General features: G+C 42.8%; 2 pseudogenes; both read right to left on the bottom strand.

Annotated features, from left to right (window-relative positions):
• Positions 1-337: 337 nt before the first annotated feature.
• LOC101433041 (protein FAM53B pseudogene) lies at positions 338-1,671 on the bottom strand (annotated as a pseudogene).
• Positions 1,672-1,819: 148 nt separating this feature from the next.
• On the bottom strand, positions 1,820-2,540 carry LOC101433909 (EEF1A lysine methyltransferase 2-like; annotated as a pseudogene).
• Positions 2,541-9,837: the final 7,297 nt, after the last annotated feature.

The raw sequence follows: 9,837 nt of genomic DNA on the forward strand, positions 1-9,837 counted from the left end.
AAGTGGGGCCACAGAGGCAACTGGGATGCTCATGCCCAATGCCCCTTGAGAAGAAAAAAGAGCAAAACCCCAAAGGAAAAGCTGCTCCACTGGCTACAGTAGTTACCCAGAGTGGTAGGCTAGGTGCTACAAGTTGCTGGTGAGAGGCTGGTACATTCCATGGAGGGGCTGGCAGGCCATCTATCAGCCTTCAGGGAGCTCAGGGCTCCCTTGGAATGGACAGCCTTCCCTGGGGGTGGGCAGCAAACCCTCCTGGGACCTGACGCTGCCCAGGAATCCCCTCATCTGACCCAGGAGTTGAGACCACACATACCCCCCACCTTCAAGGGTCCACCTGGTGCCCAGACAGATCCCCGAGCCTGACGCATCCCCCACCTGAGCAGGGCCTGTGGCCCCCTCAGTTGTTCTCTATCTGTTCAATGTCCAGCTCACCATCCAGGGAGCAGGGGCTGTTCCCAGTGGCCCTGCAGTCCCACCAGGCCAAGGCTGGGTCCTCCAGCCTGCTGCAATCCTCATCCTCGCAGGACAGCTTCTCCCTGCTAGGGAGGCCGTCACTGAAGGAGGAGTACAGAGGCTTGGGAACCAGGGTGCCAGCCGAAGATGCAGAAAGCAGGGCAGCCCAGGACCTGGTGCTGCTGACGTGGAGGGTGAAAGCACTGTGGGGGTCCTGATCCCAGTGCTCAGGCAGCTGAGGCTGCTGAAGGTCTGGCAGTTCTGGGCCATCTTGGCGAGGTCTAGGGAGGGCCTCTTCTCCTGGGCCTCCTTGGGGCACTGCTGCTTGATGCCGACCTTCTTGCCATTAAGGACACACAGCTGGAAGCAGCTATAGGAGAGCCTACTGGGGAAGCATGCCAGCTCCGGGGTTGAGGCAGGAGTGCTGCTGGCAGAGGGAGGGGCATTATTCTGAGAAGGAGAACTGCTCATGTGAGCAGGAGAGGGAGAGCTGTGTGTCCAGCCAGCACCCTTTCACTGGACTTGGCTCAGGGCTCCAGGCATCGCCTGCCTGTCCATAGGTGGCCGAGCCTGGCACCCCTTGGCTGGGCTGCGCCCCAGCCTTGTGGTAGAAGCCCGCCTGGTCACAGGGTGAGGACAGCACGTTGGCCCAGGAAGGGAGGCTAAAGCTGCAGTTCCTCTTCACGGTGCCAAAGCCGCTGGAGTAGTGCTGGATGCTGCCCCTCCTGTGATACCATCGCTTTTCCACAGGAGTCCAGACTTTGGACCCCAAGGGCCTCCAAGATGTCCGGCAGCTAGATATTTCATCTGAGAAGGACAGCGACTGGCACTGGTGCTTGCTGGGGGGCACAGAGGAGTCCCCATTGTGGTCGCTGAGGCTGAGGTCTTGGATGAGGCTGGACACTGCACAAGTTGTCACCATCTCCTGGTACTACATGGGGCCATTTGGACACTTCTCCGGCAGTCACTCCCAGATGCTGGCGCTAGGCTGGTCAACCTGCAAAGGATGCTTCCTGTCCAGGTCTTGCCATCTGTCATTTTCCATAATTCCACAAGAGAATAGTGTAGGTCTTTGACTCATCTTCTTCAATGTGTGCAACTCAAGGCTGAAAGTCCTGCATGTCACGGAGTCAGCACCCTGGTTGTCGAGACTCTTACTCAAGATCATCACCATGGTAAGATCTCAGGCACTGGGCCCTGGCCCCCAGTGGGCACAGACCATCACCTACCGGGCAGGCACAGGTAGAAGCTAAGTCCTGGGTACCTGCCAGGTGAGTGACATCAGCAGAAACGGCTCCCCATTAGCCTCTCCACCTCGGGGTAGGGGCCTTCCAGAAAATGGCCAACCATTGTTAACTCCTAGACAATTATTTGCACTTGCATTTTCTGTGTCAGATTTACTTTGATTTAGCTTCTTAAAAAACCTAACTGAATTTGTCCAAGGAAAAGTCTCACGTTTTTTGGAAAACCAATGCTGCTACACTGTTTTCAGATCTGCCTCCAAAGCTGAATTTAGGAGTTGGCAGTTCTTCGAAAAGTTCAAATCCTTCACTGAATTTATTTAGCAACTTTTCCTTGGTCCAATTACACATATGTGAAAGATATGTGTAAGACATGGGTTACATGGCTTTTTCTTCTCAATTGCATTGTCAGGATTAAGGTTTATGGCATCAAAAGTTCCTTTGTCAACACAAATATGAAATCCCAGACAGCTTTGTGGAAAGATTCAAAAAGTCTTCCACCTTCAACTTAATGTTAGAAAACCTTCTTTCTCTATAATACTTTCAGAAAGCTGTATTGCAGAAGTAGAGTAATCAATCCCAGTAATAGTAGAGAGACCAAATTTTGCCAACAAGTTCAACCAGGAAAACACCATTTCCTGTTCCAATATCAAGCACAGAGTCATTCAGTGGGATCTTGTGTTTTTCCATCCACCTTATCAATCGGTTCATACTCTCTTCTCCAAACCAAATTTCTCTTGTATCTCCATATTTTTGGAAAGTGTGCAGTTCTCTTTCATAAACAGCATCCCAACTCTCTGGGACTGCCCTCGTGGGACTGCACCGTGGGCCCAGCGCCGTCGCCATCAGCTCCAGTGCTCATCTTGCTCTGCGCTGGGGATGACGATTGGGCAACATTGAATGTTAATGGTTTGAACTTCACAATAAAAACACAGAGTGATAGAATGGATAAAAAATATGAGCCATCTGTATGCTATCTACAAGAGACTCACCTCAGTTGTAAGGGCAACCAGGATAAAAGTAAAATGTTGGAAAAAGATATTCCACACAAATAGTACCCAAAAAAGAGCTGTAGTAGCGATACTACTATCAGACAAAATAGATTTTAAATGCAAAACTGTTATAAGGGATAAAGAAGGTCATTATACATTAATAAAAGGGGAATTCACCAAGAAGAAATAACTATAATAAATATAATAACTATGGTTTATCTTGGATGCTTCAAGATACACGAGACACACACTGGCAAAAAGAAATAGATGTCTCCACAATAATAGTGGGAGTATTCAATACACCACTCTCAGTATTGGAAAGAACATTTGGACATAGGATAAAGAAACACAGCACTTGAATAATATGATAAATGAACTAGCCCTAACAGACATCTTTAGAACATTACACCCCCAAACAGCAGGATATACATTCTTTTCAAGCACTCATGGATCCTTCTCCAGGATAGGCCATACGTTGGTTCACAAGACAGAACTCAATAAATTTTTAGAAGATTAAAATTGTACAAGATTCTTTTACTGATAATAATGGAAGGAAGCTGGCAATCAATAATGGACAGAAAAAGGAAATATTCACAAATATATGGAGAGTAAACAGTACACTCTAAACATTCAGTGAGTCAAAGAAGAAATTGCAAGAGAATTCAGTAAATATCTTGAGATAAATGAAAATGAGAACTCAACCTATTGAAATCAATGGGACATTGCGAAGGCAGTGCTCAGAGAGAAATTTACAGCCCTCAGTGCTTACATTACAAAGGAAGAAAGACCTAAAATCGAAGACCTAACTGCACACATGCAGGAACTAGAAAAAGAACAGCAAACTAATCCAAAACTTGGATGAAGGAAAGAAATAATAAATATCAGAGCAAAAATAAATGAAATTGAGAAAAAAAAAAAACAAACAAGAGAGCATCAACAAAACCAAAAGTTTAGAATATTACACACCAGTCTCTCTAATGACTGTATATGCAAAAATCCTCAACAAAATACTTGCTTATAGGAAGTACCATAAATGGAATTTATTGGGGTAAAAGCATACAGTTCCAAGGACATGAAAAGTCCAAATGGAGACACTATCAGAGATGCTTTCTCATTAAAAATAGCTACTGTTGATCCTGGCGCTGCTCCATCGGCCCAGCCTCCTAGGGCTTTGTGCTTAAGTGATCCTGTAGTTCTCTGTCTCCTGGCATAGGGCTTGTTTCTTTCTGGGCCTCCTAAATTAGTCTCAGTGGTTCTGCTCTCTTTCTAATTTCAATAGTAAGCTATCAGGTAAATGGCTCATCTAACCCTGGGGCCTCAGCTGTTTGAACCTTTCTGTCATTGGCGGGATCAAATATGGCAGAGCTCTCTCTTCCTATGTCTCTCTGAGTGAGTCTGTTTATATCAGACCCAGCAAGGGGGCAGGGACTCAACCTGAATCATGCCTCACTGATCTAGTCCAATAAAAAGCCCTACAAAGAAAATAATTTAAAAAAAGAAAAAGAACAAAATAATTTTTAAAAGTTTTAAAAAGCCCTACAACAATCTTATCAAGTAATCTAATCAAAGGCCCCTCAGCTGAATTTAATACAATCAAAGGGTATAACACCCAGAGGAATAGATTAGTTTACAAACATAATCTTTCTCTTTTTAGGATTCATAAAATAACCTCAAACTGTCACAGGTAGGTTGGGGGAAAAATACACCAAATGTAAGATATGAGCTCTAGTTAGTAAATTTTTTAAAGAAATTTTTTATCCCCCGTGCCCCAAGATGGCTCCCTCATCTGGCTGCTCATTGTCTGCTCATTGTCTCTGCTCCTTGTGTCCACTAGTTGTCTGTTTGTCTTCTTTAGGAGGCACTGGGAACTGAACCCAGGACCTCCCATGTGGAAGGCAAGCACCCAATTGCTTGAGCCACATCTGCTCCCCTTAGTAGTAATATTTTGACAATGCTCTTTATAGTTTGTAACAAATGTTTCACAGCAATGCAAGGTGTTGGTAGTGGGGAGACTTATGGGACTTTGTATGATGATATGCATGTTTGTTTTGTAAATTCACAAATCTTACTGTACATTTATTGTTTATGTATATTCATGTATGAATGATAAACTTCAATTACTTCAATAAAATTTTATTTTAAAAAAATTTGCTGCTGAGTTTTGTATATTTTTCTTCTCTGGACAATCTCCTGAACTTTTTTGTATTAATTACATTAAATGTTGTAGTTACATCAGCTTTTCTTAGGCATGCAGACACATCATCTTCAAGTAATATTATTGTTTCTTTCTTTCAACTATCGATTCCTCTAATTTGTTTCAAATCTTATTGCACTTACCAGAACACCCAAGACAATAGTAAGTTATAATGGCAATAACAAGCATCCTTATTTTAAATTTAAAAGGGAATAAGTATGTTGACTGCTAGTTTAGGATACTCTTGACCATATTAACAAAATGTTCTAATACTATTTTTTAAAATTCTTTTATTAGGAATGGATGCTTACCACATTGCTCCACATCAGATATTTTCTTTCACTTTCAATTCTCTCTCTTTTGTTTGATATTAAGTTAGTCACAACTAAATATCTAAAACCTTTAGATCTTTGCCCATTCCCCTTCTTTTATCTGAAATACCCCTCCTTTCTTAGCCTAAAAATGTTTATTCACGTTTCAAGACTGTATACCACGTGACCTTTGTTATTTTTGTTACAAGTAACAGAAAACCAACTCCAACTAGTATAAGCATGAAAAATGGGGAACATGTTGACTTATCTAATTGAGAAGTGTAAGGAAAGATCTCACTTTAGGGAAAAGAGTTCAAACAATGTCATCAGGACTTGCCCTCCCAAGGCCCTCTTCCTCTCTGCTTAACTCCTGCCACAGGTTCTCTCCAGGTGGCGGCTTGTGATGTATATGTGGTATGACGGTTTGAAGCTGGATGGACCCAGAAAATCATGTTCTTAAAGTTAATACATTCCTGTGGGTGTAAACCTATTGTAGATGGGACCTCTTGATCAGGTTACTTCAATTAAGGCATGGCCCAGAGAGGGTCTTAATCCTCTTACTGGAGTCCTTTATGAATAGGATGAATACAGAAAGAGGAACAGAGAGGAAGCCACAAAAGCAGAGAGGAAGCCATGGAAACCAGAAGATGAAAGCAAGGAAACCCAGAAGAGAAGGAAGAAACAAGCAGGTGTTGCCATGGGCCTTACCATGTGACAGAGGAGTCCAGGATCTCCAGCAGCTGGTCTTCAGATATAGCATCAGATAGATACCTTGATTTGGACATTTTCACAGCCTCAGAACTGTAAATTTGTAAGCTAATAAATCTCCACTGTAAAAGCCAACCCACTTCTTGTATATTGCATTTCGGCAGCCTTGCAGACCAAAACATGTGGTATAGCCTTACAACTTGTGATCCAAAATGAAGAAAGCCTTTCTAGACCTAATGTCTATATCCATATATCAAATCTTCTGTGAGGACTCTAGCTGACCCTGCTTGAGAACTGTGCTCACCCCAGGGTAATGGGTACCATAAATGGCCAAGCCTGGGTCATGAGCCCCCTTTGGCACTCAGGAGTGGAGTGGAACTCTAAGGCACAGTCCCAAAAGTATTGTATGTGATAGAGAAAGAGCAGTTCCAAAACAGGTCACAGCAGACACAAACAGATATCTACTGTTAGGGGAAGAATCTCTTTTCTCCTTCTGTCTCCTCACTTCTCCTCTCTAGGAAAGAAATGACTGACCTGACCACTAACTTAGAGAGAAGGCACTGGGTAGGTATGGCTTAGCTCTTCCTGGGTTTCTACTTTTGAAGCCATCCTGCCTGCAGAGAGAGTGCATTCTGATCTGCTTTCTTGGGGGTGGCCTAAGTTGCTTTCTTGGGGGTGGCCTAAGTTGCCCAGCTATGCCAGTGACTAGGTAAATCTCTCCAATTGGGTACAAAGAGTGTTAAAAAGACCCATTTGGCCACATATCTAAAGCTATGTCCTCCCAATAGTTTCATTACTAAGAAACCTGACATTTTGACATCCTTTTACTTGTCTTATGCCTTATTTCTCAAATGATTCAAAACTATGAAGGCAAAAAGGAGGTATTAAGTACTGACTCCTTAAAACCTCAACGTGCACTACAAAGTCTCATGTCAAATACATTTCTCTGTGAAGCCATTCCTGACTCCTCCCATATCCCAGGCAGTATTAATCTCTTGTTCCTCTGTTTATAATTCCAATACAACACTTTATAGTTTAAAGGATAATCATGTTCATATATTTGTCTCCTCCACTAGACAGACTATCTAACATGCAGGTCATTTCATTCCTCTCCTAACCTCAGTACTTCTATGGAAAAAAAGTATATTTCCTTTTTAACAACTTTTGATGTAAAACATTGTCAAAATGTTTTTAGAAGTTTCATAAGATTCTATCTGCTGATTTATCATCTATATGCCTATTTACTAGCCTTTTAATAAACTCTTAATATTATCCATGCTCACCCTCTAATGAAAGCCATGTGGCCCTTCACCTAGATTATAACTCCTTAATTACAGATTCTGCAAGTATGCCTCATGGAGGGGAGCCAAGGGAGATCCAAGGGAGAGTGACTATATTTGCACCCAAAGAGTGGGAGGTGCAGTTGAATGAATAAGCTCCTTCTGAAGAAGGGGCAGAAGTATGCATGTTTAGGAGCTGTGGCAGTATGAAGTTCTTTTATGAATCCCAAAAAGAAAAAGATTATGTTTTTGAACTAATCCATACCTGTGTGTGTGAGACTCTTTTGATTGGACTATGTCAGTGAGGTGTGGCTCAGGTTGAGTCTCTACAATCTTAGTGGAGCCAATATAAACAGAGGCACAGAAAGAGAGACACAGAGGAAAAGTAAGTTATCATTTTTCACTCTGCCACATGAGAGAGGACTCCAGGTTCACCTACAGCTGCAGAAAGCAGAAAAGTACTGAGAGACTGAGAGAGAAGGCCCAGAAAGAAACGAGCCCCATGCATGGTTGCCCACAGCTGAGCTCTGGGAGACAGGAGATTCTGAAGGGAAAGGCAGAGACCTCAGCAGAGATCAGCAGCTATCTTGCTTCATCACTTGGGAGGACCCTGAGAAAGTATCTCTGTTGATGCCTTGATTTGGACATTTCATGACCTCAGAAATGTAAGCTTTTACCTTAATAAATCCCCTTATAAAAGCCAACACTTTTCTGGTACTTTGCATTAGGAGCCATTTGGCAAACATAGCCAGGAGAGTTGTGTGGGGAAAAAAGGCCCCTAAAAGGCAGCAAAGTGAAGGCACAGATATACTCCTGTGTAGTAAATCAAGGTGGAAACAATCACCATGCTGGCTCCTGTAGTGAGATACCATACTAGAGTGAACCTGGCAGAATGAGGCAATACAAGATTCTTGTTTTGACATCTCTTATAATTGAATTCCATAGAAAGAGAAAAATGGCAGTCTAAAGTACATGATATGGGTGTTGTAGTTTAAATATCTTCTCGGGGCAATCAGACTTGGCCCAATGAATAGGGCATCCACCTACCATATGGGAGGCCCACAGTTCAAACCCCAGGCTTCCTTGACCCGCGTGGAGCAAGGAGTGCCATGCCACGCAAGGGTGTCCTCCGCATAGGGGAGCCCCATGTGCAAGGAGTGCACCCTGTAAGGAGAGCCGCACAGCACAAAAGAAAGTGCAGCCTGCCCAAGAATGGCACCACACACAGGGAGAGCTGACACAACAAGATGATGCAACAAAAAGAAACACAGATTCCCGGTGCTGCTGATAAGGATAGAAGCAGTCACAGAAGAACACACAGCAAATGGACACAGAGCAGACAACTGGGGGGGTGGGGGAAGGGGAGAGAAATGGAAAATTTAAAGAAAGCATCTGCACAGCTCTGTGCCAAAGACCCACATGGACACCAGAGCCAACAGAGTAGGCTATTTTGGGAACCTACAAAGCAGGAGGTGTCTGGGTGTCGATCTGGAGAGATGGTAACAAAATTAGTGCTTACTCAAGGGAACTTAGTCAACAAAAAGGAAATAAATAAGAAGACCAAAGTGGCAAAGAGAAGACTCAAGACGTGCACAAAAACAAATTAAACCCCAAGACAAAGAAGCTAATCAACTCCATAAACCCTACAAGATGAAATGATGACCAGACAGCCACAAAAAACTACAAACCATACCAATAATCAGGAAAACATGGGCCAATCCAATGAACAAACTAAAAACCAGGAAGAGGAGTGGAATATCGAACAACCAATTAAAGCACTCAAAACATGTATCATGGACCAATTTAATGAAGGAAAAGATTAAGCATATTAAGAAAACACTTGGAGAGCATACAAAGGAAATTGTAATCAGACCCCAAAAGATAACAGATATGATGGGGATCAACAGCAAAATCCAAGAAATCAAAAATACACTCTCAGCAAATAACAGCAGATTTGAAGAGCCAGAGGAAAGAATTAGTGATGTGGAAGACAGTACATCTGAAATCAAACATAGTAGAATAGATCAACAAAAAGATAGAAAAAATCCAGCAGGGACTTAGGGACATGAATGACAATGGAAAATGCACAAACATATGTGTTATAGGCATCCCTGAAGGAGAAGGGAAAGGGTACAGAAGGGGTGTTGGAGGAAATAATGGCTGAAAACTTCCCAAACCTATTGAGGGAGATGGATGTACATGTCCAGGAAGCACAATGCACCCCAAACAGCATAAATCTCAACAGGCCTACCCCAAGACATATACTTGTCAAATTATCCAATGCTCAAGACAAAGAGAAAATACTAAAAGCAGCAAGAGAAAAGAGAACCATCACATACAAGGGAGGCTCCATAAGATTAAGTGCTGATTTCTCATCTGAAATCATGGAGGCAAGAAGGTAGTGGTATGGCATAGTCAAGGTACTAAAAGAAAAGAATTTCCAACCAAGAATACTCTATCCAGCAAAGCTAGCATTCAAAAATGATGGAGAGTTCAAAATATTCACAGATAAACAGAAACTAAGAGAGTGTGCCAACAAGAAACCTGCCCTCCAAGAAATACTAAAGGGAGTTCTGCAGGGGGAAAGAAAAAAACAGGACAGAGTTGGAGGAGAGTGTAAGAACAACTAAAACAACAAAAGAGAAAAAAATCAAACAA

The sequence above is a fragment of the Dasypus novemcinctus genome, chromosome X (assembly GCF_030445035.2).
Source record: "Dasypus novemcinctus isolate mDasNov1 chromosome X, mDasNov1.1.hap2, whole genome shotgun sequence".
In the NCBI taxonomy this organism is placed as follows: Eukaryota; Metazoa; Chordata; class Mammalia; order Cingulata; family Dasypodidae; genus Dasypus; species Dasypus novemcinctus.